Source organism: Mobula hypostoma, chromosome 12 (assembly GCF_963921235.1).
Source record: "Mobula hypostoma chromosome 12, sMobHyp1.1, whole genome shotgun sequence".
Classification (NCBI taxonomy): domain Eukaryota; kingdom Metazoa; phylum Chordata; class Chondrichthyes; order Myliobatiformes; family Myliobatidae; genus Mobula; species Mobula hypostoma.
In genome coordinates this window covers 36,832,389-36,847,520 of record NC_086108.1, presented here as the reverse complement: position 1 = coordinate 36,847,520, position 15,132 = coordinate 36,832,389, and the positions used below count along the sequence as shown (strand labels likewise).

Genomic DNA, 15,132 nt, shown 5'->3' with positions numbered 1-15,132 from the left:
TAGTCTCCTTCAAAGTCCGAGGGAATACCCTGTCAGGTCCTGGGGATTTATCTACTCTGATTTGCCTCAAGATAGCAAGCACCTCCTCCTCCTCCTCAATCTGTATAGATTCCATGACCTCACTACTTGTTTGCCTTATTACCATTGACTCCATGCCAATTTCCTTAGTAAAAACAGATGCAAAAAACCCATTTAAGATCTCCCCCATTTCTTTTGGTTCCATACATAGCCGACTACTCTGATCTTCAAGGACCAATTTTATCCCTTACTATCCTTCACCTTGACTGCCAAAGCAACCTCATATCTTCTTTTAGCCCTCCTGATTTCTTTCTTAAGTATTTTTTTGCACTTTTTATACTCCTCAAGCACCTTATTTGCTCCCTGTTTCCTATACATGTCGTACATCTCTCTTTTCTTCTGTATTAGAGTTCCAATATCCCTTGAGAACCAAGGTTCCTTATTCTTATTCACTTTGCTTTTAATCTTGATAGGAACATACAAACGCTGCATTCTCAAAATTTCTCCTTTGAAGGCCTCCCACTTACCAATCACATCCTTGCCAGAGAACAACCTGTCCCAATCCATGCTTTTCAGATCCTTTCTCATTTCTTCAAATTTGGCCTTTTTCCAGTTTAGAACCTCAACCCGAGGACCAGATCTATCTTTAGCCATGATCAAGTTGAAACTAATGGTGGTATGATCACTGGAACCAAAGTGTTCCCCTACACATACCCATCACCTGTCCTAACTTGTTTCCTAATAGGAGATCTAATATTGCATCCTCTCTAGTTGGTACCTCTATATGTTGACATAGAAAACTTTCCTGAGCAGATTTTACAAACTCTAACCCGCCTAGACCTTTAACAGTATGGGAATCCCAATCAATATGTGGAAAATTAAAATCCCCTACTATCACAACTTTATGTTTCCTGCAGTTGTCTGCTATCTCTCTGCAGATTTGCTCCTCCAATTCTCACTGACTATTGGGTGGTCTATAATACAACCCTATTAATGTGGTCATACCTTTCCTGTTTCTCAGCTCCACCCATATGGCCTCAGTAGACAAGCCCTCTAACCTGTCTTGCCTGAGCACTGCTGTAATATTTTCCCTGACTAGCAATGCCACCCCACCACCCTTCATTTCTCTGCCTCTATCATGTCTGAAACATCGGAACCCTGGAACATTAAGCTGCCAGTCCTGCCCCTCCTGTAGCCAAGTTTCACCAATGGCTATAATGTCGTAATTCCATGTGTCAATCCATGCCTTCAGCTCGTCAGCCTTCCCCACAATACTCCTTGCATTGAAATAGACACACCTCAGAAGATTATTACCACCACACACAACCCTTCTCTTTGTGACTTTGCATGAACTTTCAACATAATTTACTTTCACCCCCACTTCACTATCTGCTCTGGCACTCTGGTTCCCATCCCCCTGCAAATCTAGTTCAAACCCTCCCCAACAGTACTAACAAACCTCCCTGAAAGGATATTGGTCCCCTTGTAGTTCAGGTGTAACCCGTCTCTCTTGTACAGGTCCTACCTGCCCCAGAAGAGGTCCCAATGATACTGAACTCTGAAACTCTGCCCCCTACACTAGTACCTCAGCCACGTGTTAATCCGCCACAGCATCCTATTCTTTCCTTCACTGACACGTGGCACATGTAGCAATCCTGAGATTACCACCCTTGAGGTCCTGCTTTTTAACTTCCTACCAAGCTGTCTATACTCACTCTCCAGGACCTCCTCACTCTTTCTTCCTACGTAACTGGTACCGATATGTACCATGACATCTGGCTGATCACCCTCCCACTTCAGAATGTTGTGCAAGTGATCAGAGACATCCTTGACCCTGGCACCCCGGAGACAACAAACCATCCGGGAGTCTCTGTCACGACCACAAAACCTCCTTTCTGTACCTCTAACTATCGAGTCCCCTATCACTACCGCTCTCCTCTTCTTCCACCCTCCCTTCTGCACTGCAGAGCCAGACTCAGTGCCAGAGATCCGGCTACTGCAGCTTGTCCCAGGTAAGTCATCCCCCCCAACAGTATCCAAATAGGTATACTTATTGTTGAGGGGAATGGCCACAGGGGAACCCTGCTCTGCCTGCCCTTTCCCCTTCCCTCGCCTGACAGTAACCCAATTGCCTGTGCGCTGCTCCTTTGGCATAACTACCTCCCTGAAGCTACTATCTATAAACACCTCATTCTCCCGAATGATCCGCAGGTCATCCAGCTCCTGCTCCAGTTCCCTAACGCAGTTTGTTAGGAGCTGCAGCTGGATGCACTTCTTGCAGGTGTTGTTTTCAGGGACACCAGAGGTCTCCCTGACTTCCCACATCCTGCAAGAGGAGCATTCCAACATCCTGCCTGGCATTCTCTCTACTCTAAACAAACAAAACAAAACTTAACGAACACTTACCTTCACCTCTGTCTGTTCACACCGACGCCTGTTGAGCCAAGGCCATTCCACTCTGCTCCCTCTCACTCCGCTGCCCGCTCTCAATGCTGCCCACTGTATAGGGTCATCTTTTTTTTAAACCTTTGGCGCACTACGTCATGCGCCTGCGCAGTCTAGCCTCTTTTCCCCGAGCAGAGTAAAAACAAAAGTCTTCTCTCCAAGATTCCTTACTCCTTCACTCTCAGCCTCTTGCTCCAATTTTAAAATGATCTTCGGCAATCTAGAATATACACAAAGAACGTTAGGATCCTGGGAAGTGCTGAGAAACAGAGGGACATTGGTGTATGAGACCAAACATCCCCAAAAGCAGAGGCACATGTAGATGAGGATAAGAAGCCTTGGGGAATACTTGGCATCATTAGCCATGAATAGAATATAAGAGCAAAGAGGTTAGGTACAGTTACATAAACATTGATTTGGCCGGAGATGGAATACACGTGCAGTCTGGTTGTCACACTTTCACAAGGACGTAACTGGAGAGTGTACAGAGGAGACTGGGTGCCACATTTCAGCTGTAAGAAGAGAGTGATGAGCCTGGATTTGTTTCCCTTGAAACAGAGGAGGCTGAGGAGAGGGTAGTTGAGATGTACCAAATTATAAGCGGCTTAGGAAAACCAGATAATGAATCTCATTTTACCTTAGTAGACAGACGTATACCCAGAGGACATAGTTTAAAGTGAGGCATAAAAGGGTTGCAGAGAACTTGAACAAGAATGTTTATGAATAGATGGTTGAATTATGGAATGCACTGCCCGAACATAAATGGGAATAAGTCCACAGATAATATTTAGATGAGCACGTGGATACCATGGCATGGAAGCTAGGGACAAGTGCTGGGAAATGGGATTAGTATCAGCAGGCAGTGCAGGATAGTGGTGCTGAAGGTAATGCCGATGTCTCACAGCCCCAGCAACCCAACTTCAGTTCTGTCTTCAAGGGTCGCCCATTCAAAGTTTGTAGCTCCTCACAAAACACACATTAGGTGGTAGGCTATTTGGTTACTGAAAACTCTAGGTGGACAGTGGGAGAATCAGCTTGGTGGGTGGTGGGGAACAAGGAGTTGAACGGATTGCAGATGGCAGGTGGAAGTGTAGTCAGATGTTTAATAATCGGGACAAATGCAATGGGCTGAAAGGCCTTTTTCTTATGACACTCTTTGGTATTTAATGGCCACAAGGAGATGATGGGCCAGAGCGCTCTATGATCCTGGATAGCTTTGGAAAGAAAAGATGGAAACTCTTTCTATTAATGAAATGGGCATTTGTGTTGTCAATACAAAGCTACCAGCCCTGACAATTCCCAGTGCTCAAGAAGCCACTTTCTCCTCAGACCATTCATAAAAAATGGAATTGAATTTCTCTAATGACAGCCTTGGTGATCCCTGATGCTGTGCTGACCATAGACTGAGAAATATCACACATCCACTGGGAATGATCCTCTGGCAAAGAAGATGAGAGTCATTGTGATCTTCATCTCCAGAGACGAGTCCAGGTATGTAATGTCAATTTTCAATGCTTTTACAGCTCTAGATGATCTGAGCACACGAGGGCATTATTTATCAGAGAGCTTGTGATGTTTCCTAAACCTCTTCACACAGGGTCCTTATAATTCGATTTTTCCTGCAATGGTCCTTCATTTGATGTCTCCAGTCTTTAAGCCATATATATGGTTAAACCACTGAGGCAACCACCAAATGAATACCTCAACAGCAATAGTCTCTAGCAACACACATCAAAGTTGCCGGTGAGCACAGCAGGCCAGGCGGCATCTCTAGGAAGAGGTACAGTCGACGTTTCGGGCCGAAACCCTTCGTCAGGACTAACTGAAAGAAGAGCTAGTAAGAGATTTGAAAGTGGGAGGGGGAGGGGGAGATCCAAAATGATAGGAGAAGACAGGAGGGGAAGGGATGGAGCCAAAAGCTGGACAGGTGATTGGCAAAAGGGATATGAGAGGATCATGGGACAGGAGGTCCGGGGAGAAGGAAAAGGGGGAGTGGGGGAAAAAACCCAGAGGATGGGAAAGGAGTATAGTCATAGGGAGAAAAAGGAGAGAGAGAGAAAGACTATGTGTATATAAATAAATAACGGATGGGGTACGAGGGGGAGGTGGGGCATTAGCAGAAGTTAGAGAAGTCAATGTTCATGCCATCAGGTTGGAGGCTACCCAGATGGAATATAAGGTGTTGTTCCTCCAACCTGAGTGTGGCTTCATCTTTAAAGTAGAAGAGGCCGTGGAAAGACATATCAGAATGGGAATGGGATGTGGAACTAAAATGTGTGGCCACTGGGACACAACAATAGCCTCTACTTGCTTAAGCAGACTCTTTGGTTGTTGAGGGAATAACTGGGCATGCACAATCAGTTCTATGTCTGCTCTGCTGGTCAGCAAAGTGCCCATGTAAATCACAGTAACACTGTCATGAAACCAGTTCGCTCGAGGTTGCACAGTGATAATGGTCGTGTGGAACTCCAAGCCCCAGCTTTTGTCAGAAACATAGAAACATAGAAAATAGATGCAGGAGTAGGCCATTCGGCCCTTCGAGCCTGCACCGCCATTCAGTATGATCATGGCTGATCATCCAACTCAGAACCCTGTAACAGCCTTCCCTCTGTACCCCCTGATCCCTTTAGCCACAAGGGCCATATCTAACTCCCTCTTAAATATAGCCAATGAACTGGCCTCAACTATTTCCTGTGGCAGAGAATTCCACAGTTTCACCATTCTCTGTGTGAAGAAGTTTTTCCTAATCTCAGTCCTAAAAGGCTTCCCCTTTATCCTCAAACTGTGACCCCTCGTTCTGGACTTCCCCAACATCGGGAACAATCTTCCTGCATCTAGCCTGTCCAATCCCTTTAGGATTTTATACATTTCAATCAGATCCCCCCTCAATCTTCTAAATTCCAACAAGTATAAGCCTAGTTCATCCAGTCTTTCATCATATGAAAGTCCTGCCATCCCAGGAATCAATCTGGTGAACCTTCTTTGTACTCCCTCTATGGCAAGTATGTCTTTCCTCAGATTAGGGGACCAAAACTGCACACAATACTCCAGGTGTGGTCTCACCAAGGCCTTGTACAACTGCAGTAGTACCTCCCTGCTCCTGTACTCGAATCCTCTTGCTATAAGTGCCAGCATACCATTCACCTTTTTCACCGCCTGCTGTACCTGCTTGCCCACTGTCAATGACTGGTGTATAATGACACCCAGGTCTCGTTGCACCTCCCCTTTTCCTAATCGGCCACCATTCAGATAATAATATGTTTTCCTGTTTTTGCCACCAAAGTGGATAACTTCACATTTATCCACATTAAATTGCATCTGCCATGAATTTGCCCACTCACCTAACCTATCCAAGTCACCCTGCATCCTCTTAGCATCCTCCTCACAGCTAACACTGCCACCCAGCTTGGTGTCATCCGCAAACTTGGAGATGCTACATTTAATTCCCTCATTCAAGTCATTAATATATATTGTAAACAACTGGGGTCCCAGCACTGAGCCTTGCAGTACCCCACTAGTCACTGCCTGCCACTCTGAAAAGGTACCGTTTATTCCCACTCTTTGCTTCCTGTCTGCCAACCAATTCTCTATCCACATCAATACCTTACCCCCAATACTGTGTGCTTTAAGTTTGCACACTAATCTCCTGTGTGGGACCTTGTCAAAAGCCTTTTGAAAATCCAAATATACCACATCCACTGGTTCTCCCCTATCCACTCTACTAGTTACATCCTCAAAAAATTCTATGAGATTCGTCAGACATTATTTTCCTTTCACAAATCCATGCTGACTTTGTCCGATGATTTCACCGCTTTCCAAATGTGCTGTTATCAAATCTTTGATAACTGATTCTAGCAGTTTCCCCACCAACGATGTTAGGCTAACCGGTCTATAATTCCCTGCTTTCTCTCTCACTCCTTTTTTAAAAAGTGGGGTTACGTTAGCCACCCTCCAATCCTCAGGAACTAGTCCAGAATCTAAAGAGTTTTGAAAAATTATCACTAACGCATCCACCATTTCTTGGGCTACTTCCTTAAGCACTCTGGGATGCAGATGCAGAAGGGATTGAAGCCGATATTTAACAATGCAACATCACAAGAGACTCTGCAGATGCTGAAAATTCAGAATAATATAAAATGCTGAAGGAACTCACTAGATCAGGCTTCAACTATGGAAAGGAATAAGCAGTTGATATTTCAGGTAGGGAACCTTCATCAGGACTGGAAGGGAAAGGGGGAGAAGCCAGAATAAAGTTGGGGAAAGAGGAGGAGTACAAACTAAAAGGTGATAGGTTAAGTCAGGTGTGTGGGGGAAGGGGATGACGTAAGAAGCTGGGAGATGATAGCTCGAAAAGGTAAAGGAGTGAAGAGCAAGAAATCTGGTCAGAGAGAGGAGTGGAACAATGGAATAAGGGAAGGAGGATGGGCACCATTGGGAGGTGGTAGGCAGGTAAGCAAAAGAGAAGAGGCAAGGGGGAGCCAGAGCAGGGAATGATAAAAGGTGGTGGGGGGGGGGGGCGCGGGGAGAGAAGAGTGTATTCACTGTCCAGGTCAATGGAGCCTTCCTTTTTGCCAAGCTCAACTTCCTAACATAGCAGCTGACACTTGTAGAAATCAAAGAATTGTTCTTAAGTAAAATGAACTTTCAAACAATATTCTTTGTTCAGCTTCTTGTCATCAATGGGATTGAATTCTTAATGTAAATGGCGAGCAATAATCAGTCTGACGTTAAAAAAATAGCTTTGCAAACAAATAGCACTGTCTATAGAACACAGACTGCTGGTCCACAGCACAGGGCTGACTGCTCAAAAGATGTAGTGGGGTTATGTTCATTGGCCTGTTTCAAACCAGACAACCCTGGCCAAGTTAGTTAGTTCAAGGAAGCTTGCAGAACAGATTGATACTATCATTTAGCACATCAAATAACTGATCTACTAATCGCTGGAAGGTTTGCATGCTCAAAGAGGCCACCTCACAGCATTAAATATGGGCATCTGGGAAATCTGTCACCAGAAGCTTTTAGACCGTTTGTGTAAAAAGGTATATGAAAAATTATCACATGTACAAGAGAGGGGTAAAAGAGCAGCGAGACTGCGCAGGCACATGACGTCAGCCAGTAGAGCATGAAAGGTTTAAAAAGAAGACTGCCATATCCAGTGGGCAGCATTCGGAGCAGGTAGCGGAGTGAGAGGCAGCAGAGTGATCGGGCTTTGGCTCAATGGGCAGGGTAGGTTTACCTGTGTTATTTGAGGAAAGGAGAAAGTATGCGTGTGAGGCCAGTTTTCCGTGCTCGGTGTCAGATGTGGGAGGTCCGGAAGTCTCACAGCCTCCCAGAAGGCCATATCTCCACCTGGTGTGTAGAGCTGCAGCTCGATGACCTTCATGTGGTCAGGGAGAGCGAGGATATGATAGAAAGGAGTTATAGGCAGGTGGTCAAACTGGGGCCATGGGAGACAGTCAAGTGGGTCACAGTCAGGAATAGGAAGGGGAAGAGTCAAGTACTAGAGAGTACCTCTGTGGCTGTACCCCTTGACAATAAGTACTCCTGTTTGAGTACTGTTGGGGGGGGGACAGCCTACATGGGGGAATCGACAGTGGCCGTGCCTCTGGCACAGAGTCTGGCCCTGTGGCTCAGAAGGGTAGGGAAAGGAAGACGATGGCAGCAGTGATAGGGGACTCTATAGTTATGGGGTCAGACAGGCGATTCTATGGACGCAGGAAAGAAACTCAGATGGTAGTTTGCCTCTCAGGTGCCAGGGTCCCAGATGTTTCAGATCACAACAAAGATATCCTGCAGTAGGAGGGAGAACAGCCAGAGGTCATGGTACATATTAGTACCAGTGACATAGGTAGGAAAAGGGAAGAGGTCCTGAAAGAAGACTACAGGGAGTTAGGAAGGAAGTTGAGAAGCAGGACCACAAAGGTAGTAATCTCAGGTTACTGCCTGTGCCACGCGACAGTGAGAACAGGAATAGAATGAGGTGGAGGATAAATGTGAGGCTGAGTGATTGGAGCAGGGGGCAGGGATTCAGATTTCTGGATCATTGGGACCTCTTTTGGGGCAGGTATGACCTGTACAAAAAGGACGGGTTGCACTTGAATCCCAGGGGGACCAATATCCTGGCAGGGAGGTTTGCTAAGGCTACTGAGGAGAGTTTAAACTAGAATTGTTGGGGGGTGGGAACCAAACTGAAGAGACTGGGGAAGAGGAGGTTGGCTCACAAGAATAGGCAGGTGATAGAGAAGGGACACGCTCAGACCGAAGGTTTGAAATACATCTATTTTAATGCAAGGAGTGTTGTGAACAAAGCGGATGAGCTTAGAGCGTGGATCAGAACCTAGAGATATGATGTGGTGGCCATTACAGAGACTTGGATGGCTCGGGGACAGGAATGGTTACTTCAAGTGCCGGGTTTTAGATGTTTCAGAAAGGACAGGGAGGAAGGCAGAAGAGGTGGAGGCGCGGCAATGTTGATCAGAGAAAGTGTCACGGCTGCAGAAAAGGTGAACGCCATGGAGGGGTTGTCTACAGAGTCTCTGTGGGTGGAGGTTAGGAACAGGAAGGGGTCAATAACTTTACTGGGTGTTTTTTATAGGCCGCCCAATAGTAACAGGGATATTGAGGAGCAGATAGGGAAACAGATCCTGGAAAGGTGTAATAATAACGGAGTTGTCGTGATGGGAGATTTTAATTTCCCAAATATTGATTGGCATCTCCCTAGAACAAGGGGTTTAGATGGGGTGGAGTTTTTTAGGTGTGTTCAGGAAGGTTTCTTGATGCAATATATAGATAGACCTACAAGAGGAGAGGCTGTATTTGATTTGGTATTGGGAAATGAACCTGGTCAGGTGTCAGATCTCTCAGTGGGAGAGCATTTTGGAGATAGTGATCATAATTCTATCTCCTTTACAATAGCATTGGGGAGAGATAGGAACAGACAAGCGAAAAATGTTTTTTTAGAAAAGCGTTTAATTGGAGTAAGGGAAATTATGAAGCTATCAGGCAGGAAATTGGAGGCTTAAATTGGAAACAGATATTCTCAGAGAAAAGTACGGAAGAAATGTGGCAAATATTCAGGGGATATTTGTGTGGAGTTCTGCATAGGTACATTCTAATGAGACAGGGAAGTTATGGTAGGGTACAGGAACTGTGGTGTACAAAGGCTGTAATAAATCTAGTCAAGAAGAAAAGAAAAACTTACAAAAGGTTCAGAGAGCTAGGTAATGTTAGAGATCTAGAAGATTATAAGACTAATAGGAAGGAGCTTAAGAAGGAAGTTAGGAGAGCCAGAAGGGGCCATGAGAAGGCCTTGGTGGGCAGGATTAAGGAAAACCCCAGGCATTCTACAAGTATGTGAAGAGCAAAAGGATAAGACGTGAAAGAATAGGATCTATCAAGTGTGACAGTGGGGAAGCGTGTATGGAACCAGAGGAAATAGCAGAGGTACTTAATGAATACTTTACTTCAGTATTCGCTATGGAAAAGGATCTTGGTGATTATAGTGATGACTTGCAGCAGACTTAAAAGCTTGAGCATGTAGATATTAAGAAAGAGGGTGTGCTGGAGCTTTTGGAAAGCATCACATTGGATAAATCACCAGGACCGGATGAGATGTACCCCAGGCAACTGTGGGAGGCGAGGGAGAAGATTGCTGAGCCTCTGGCGATGATCTTTGAATCATCAATGAGGACGGGAAAGGTTCCGGAGGATTGGAGGGTTGCGGATGTTGTTCCTTTATTCAAGAAAAGGAGTAGAGATAGCCCAGGAAATTATAGACCAGTGAGTCTTACCTCAGTGGTTGGTAAGTTGATGGAGAAGATCCTGAGAGGCAGGATTTATGAACATTTGGAGAGGTATAATATGATTAGGAGTAGTCAGCATGTCTTTGTCAAAGGCAGGTCGTGCCTTATGAGCCTGATTGTATTTTTTGAGGATGCCACTAAACACATTGATGAAGGAAGAGCAGTAGATATAGTGTATATGGATTTCAGCAAGGCATTTGATAAGGTACCCCATGCAAGTCTTATTGAGAAAGTAAGGAGGCATGGGATCCAAGGGGACATTTCTTTGTGGATCTAGAACTGGCTTGCCCACAGAAGGCAAAGAGTGGTTGTAGACGGGTCATATTCTGCATGGAGGTCAGTCACCAGTGGGGTGCCTCAGGGATCTGTTCTGGGATCCTTCGTGATTTTTATAATTACCTGGATGAGGAAGTGGAGGGATGGGTTAGCAAGTTTGCTGATGACACAAAGGTTGTGGGTGTTGTAGATAGTGTGGAGGGCTGTCAACATTTCCAGCGGGACATTGATAGGATGCAAAACTGGGCTGAGGACTGGCAGATGGAGTTCAACCCAGATAAGTGTGAAGTGGTTCATTTTGGTAGGTCAAATATGATGGCAGAATATAATATTAATGGTAAGACTCTTGGCAGTGTGGAGGATCAGAGGGATCTAGGGGTCCGAGTCCATAGACACTCAAAGCAGCTGTGTAGGTTGACTCTGTGGTTAAGAAGGCGTATGGTATATTGGCCTTCATCAATCGTGGAATTGAATTTAGGAGCCGAGAGGTAAGGTTGCAGCTATATAGGACCCTGGTCAGACCCCACTTGGAGTACTGTGCTCAGTTCTGGTCGCCTCACTACAGGAAGGATGTGGAAACCATAGAAAGGGTGCAGAGGAGATTTACAAGGATGTTGCCTGGATTGGGTATCATACCTTATGAGAATAAGTTGAGTGAACTCGGCCTTTTCTCCTTGGAGCAACAGAGGATGAAAGGTGACCTGATAGAGGTGTATAAGATGATGAGAGGCATTGATCGTGTGTATAGTCAGAGGCTTTTTTCCCAGGACTGAAATGGTTGCCACAAGAGGACACAGGTTTACGTTACTGGGGAGCTGGTACAGAGGAGATGTTTGGGGTAAGTTTTTTACACCGAGAGTGGTGAGTGTGTGGAATGGGCTGCCAGCAACGGTGGTGGAGGCGGATACAATAGGGTCTTTTAAGAGACTTTTAGATAGGTACATGGAGTTTGGTAAAATAGAGGGCTATAGGTAAGCCGAGTAATTTCTAAGATAGGGACATGTGCAGCACAACTCTGTGGGCTGAAGGGCCTGCACTGTGCTGTAAGTTTTTGTTGTTTCTATGTTTCTATGTACGTGAAGTCACCCAAGTGACAGAAAAACAAAAAATGTAAGAGAGCAGTCAGCTTGTTAGGAATAGTTGCAGAACAGCAAGAAGAATTATAGAAAGAAAGGATGATTAGAATCCTTTCTTCAGTGATTGATTTCTATGATGGATGACTTGTTTGCCTTCAACTTGTCGATGTCTACTTAGCCTATAGGAATTGTATCTGTGTTTTGGAAATCGTTTAAATTTAGAAATCTGTTAAAAGATAGAACTATCTGTGAGTTTTAATGTGTTTTATGAATTTTGTCTGGATTTAAATGTGTTTCACTACAAATGAATGAACTGCATTAAACTATATTATTAGCTGGAAGTATCTCTTGCCTGGTTGAGTGGGGGTCCTTCTGCTCAAGTAATTGGTATTGGCAGCTACACTTGCAGTGGAGGATAAACAGGGAAATTATCCAGCCTTTAAAGAGAAGATGAATGCAGTATAACTCCCCTTTAGCGAGGGTATCTGTAGCTGTCTATATCAGATATGGCCCAAGATCTTCACTTGAGTTTAGATCTTTGTGGTTAGCAAACCCAATACCATCACAAGAGAAGCGGGTGGGTAGAAGGGGATGAGAAAGGGGAGAGAGAAAGGGGAAGGGGGGGGGAGAAAAGTCTGGAAGTGGGTACTAAGGGTACTGCATACGCAGCGCTCCTGATAAATGTCCCCGATGAATCACAGGGAGACCTCTATGTCCTCTCATTTGTTCTCGAAGTTCTTGGTAGGACTGTGAATTTGTAGAATTCATGACATTAGCTATGTGTCTGATGTCAGCATAATAATGAACATGTGAATATGCATAGTGTTCTCAGACTAGTTACACAATTGAAGCAAATTAATGTAGGATTAGTGCAAATGGACCATTGATAGTCTTCACTGACAGTGGCCTGAAGGGCCAGCTTCCTTGCTCTTTTTTTCTATAACTCAATGACTCTAATTTCATCTGTAAATTATTGCTAATTTAACTTAGATATATAGCAACTTACAGCTCAAAAACAGGCCCTTTGGCTCACTTGAGTCCAAACCCATCCTCAAACACTCATTTGCAGTAACCTCACACTCATCTCCAGTTATTCTCCTATACTTCCCTCAGCTTCTCCATGGCTCTACAATTTGCCTAAGCTTTAGGGGAATCTTACATTGGCCAATTAACCCAAAAACTCAGACGTCTTTGAAATGTGGACCAAAGCTCAGGAAATCCATCTGGGCACAGGGAAGGCATGCAAACTCCACACAGACAGTGCTGAAGATCAGGGAAGAACCTAATCACTGCAGCTATGGAGGCAGCAGCTTTACTTCAGGCAAAACCAAACTTCAAATTCCAAGTGCTATGCAATCCATATCTAAGGGAATGTTGATGCTAAAACTCACATTGCGGTTAGATCAAAAGTAAGGATAGAAGTTAAATCATGATAATAAACAAGCTAACTCTATGACTCCTGCTTTGTCTGCAGAGTGTTTGGCTGCCCAAAACAACCTGTTGGAAGGCAAAATACAGCTTCAAAATAGACTCCTACAGATCAGCTGACTATGTTTTTCACCAGATATTTCTTTCCAGATGGCAGGATTGAAGAGGATCCATATAGGTGAATGAAGATTTTTCCTGCATCGATTCAGAAATACATTTGAAGTTTATTATTTCACGCTGTTACGAGTAACCCTAATGTTTCTGGTCATTTGTTAAGGATGATTATGCTAAGATAATTTGGAACCTAGTGCAAGTTGAGTACCCCTTATCTGAAATGCTTGGGGCTGGAAGTGTTTCAGATTTTGAATATATATTGAGATAGTTTGGGGTCACCATCATTTCCAACTCTGAATTTATGTGCTGTCTTTACTTACATTTGTTCATCACACATACTGTATGTATTTAACAGTAAAAAATATTACACACCTTTAATATAATAAAGATATAATGTGTGCAGAGTAACAAAAGCAGCATCGGCAGAATACCTGAATCAGCTGTTGAATACAACAAACAATGGCAGGCTCTCAGTCTCCACCTATGATGCCGTGTCTTGATTAAAAGGTTATGTAGGTATTACAAACAATCAGCATTGTAGACTTGTTCTGAGGTTAGATTTTCATCAGCAACGATCTCGGCAAACTCGATTAATTTTTCTGCTGCTTCGTGATCAGCAACTGCTTTAAAAATTTAATACCATGCCTTTTCTTAAACTTCAACAACCAGCCTGCTGAATATTAACATTTACCTTCAGTTTTCAGTTTGCTGTGATGGATCTTTGCTTGTTTCATGATCAGCGTACCGTTAAGCAGCAGCTGTTCACTCCAGCACTGACAAATCTACTCTTTCAACGCACGACTGAGATATTCACTTTTTGCTTTGTGCAGTGTTTTCTATTTTTCACTAACTTCTATTCATTACGTATGTGAGGTCACTTCTCAGAATTGTCTGTGGTGGACAGAGACCTGTGGATCGCTTGAGAACCTTTCCAGCACTTTGTGGAATTTTCCCATTTGTGACGTCATTACAGTGCTCAAAAAAAAATTCGGATTTTGGAGGCTTTCAGAGATTGGAATTTTGGATAAGGGGTAGTCAACCTCTATTTCAAAATGTATTTCTTTAAAAGGAGGAGTATTTATATAAAAAACAAGAATAATTTATTCTGTTTTTTTAAAATAAATAATAATGTGGCAAGAAGGTGACAGCTCCACTCCATTTAGCAATAATATTTTGCTCAAGAGAACAATTCTCTGCATCAACTGAACAAAACAAGTGCTGAAGAACTTGTTTTGAATATTACGCCCCTTCATGTTAAAATTTGTGTTTAACGGTGGCATTATTTAAGATGTATTTTATGCCCCAAGTTCACCTACAAATCATTTTGGTTACGAATTGTTCTTTAGATCAGAAAGGGCAGTGCTTGAGAAGCTGATTGTAAGATCAGATAGTAACCTTCTGCTTTCTTTCCTTCTCCATAATTATCAGATGCACAATGCAAGTTAATGGTTTTATTTGGCAGATTCCCAAAATGAAGCTGAACATACGTAAATCGATCTCAAGAGACTGTGGTTACAAACCTGAAGTTAAGATTTACTTGCTCTAATCTGAGAATCACTGAGGAAGATCTATCGTTGAAAAGCACTACCAATGCTGTGCAGAAAATTCAAATATACCAATAACAAGAGTAAATCATACAGGTAAATTAATGCACACAAACAAAGTTATGTCACTGCCTAGCCCTTACATAATGTTATGCTCTGAAATAATATTTCATAAGAATAATTAGGTACAATTATTATGCACACATTCAGTGCATTGCAGCCAATCATAGTGATGGATACATGTGATCACAGCCTATTTTGATTAATAAAGAAAGATTTTATTTCTGGACTATTTACCCAATACACTAGCTATAAAAAATTGTAGGGCTGCCTTAAAATAAATTTTGTTCCTTCATTGCAGCTCTATGTATATTTATTTAAATTTATTTTTCATCTCATTTGCATTTTGCACTCAAATCAGTTAATAAA

At 43.5% G+C, this 15,132-nt stretch overlaps 1 long non-coding RNA gene across 1 annotated transcript in view; it reads right to left on the bottom strand.

The window, feature by feature from the left end:
- The window catches only part of LOC134355141 (uncharacterized), a 94,294-nt gene that overhangs the window by 28,119 nt on the left and 51,043 nt on the right, over positions 1–15,132 (bottom strand). Inside the window, exon 3 of the long non-coding RNA XR_010019960.1 lies at positions 2,425–2,683. This is a non-coding gene — a long non-coding RNA (uncharacterized LOC134355141). The remainder of the gene's footprint in view (positions 1–2,424; positions 2,684–15,132) is intronic.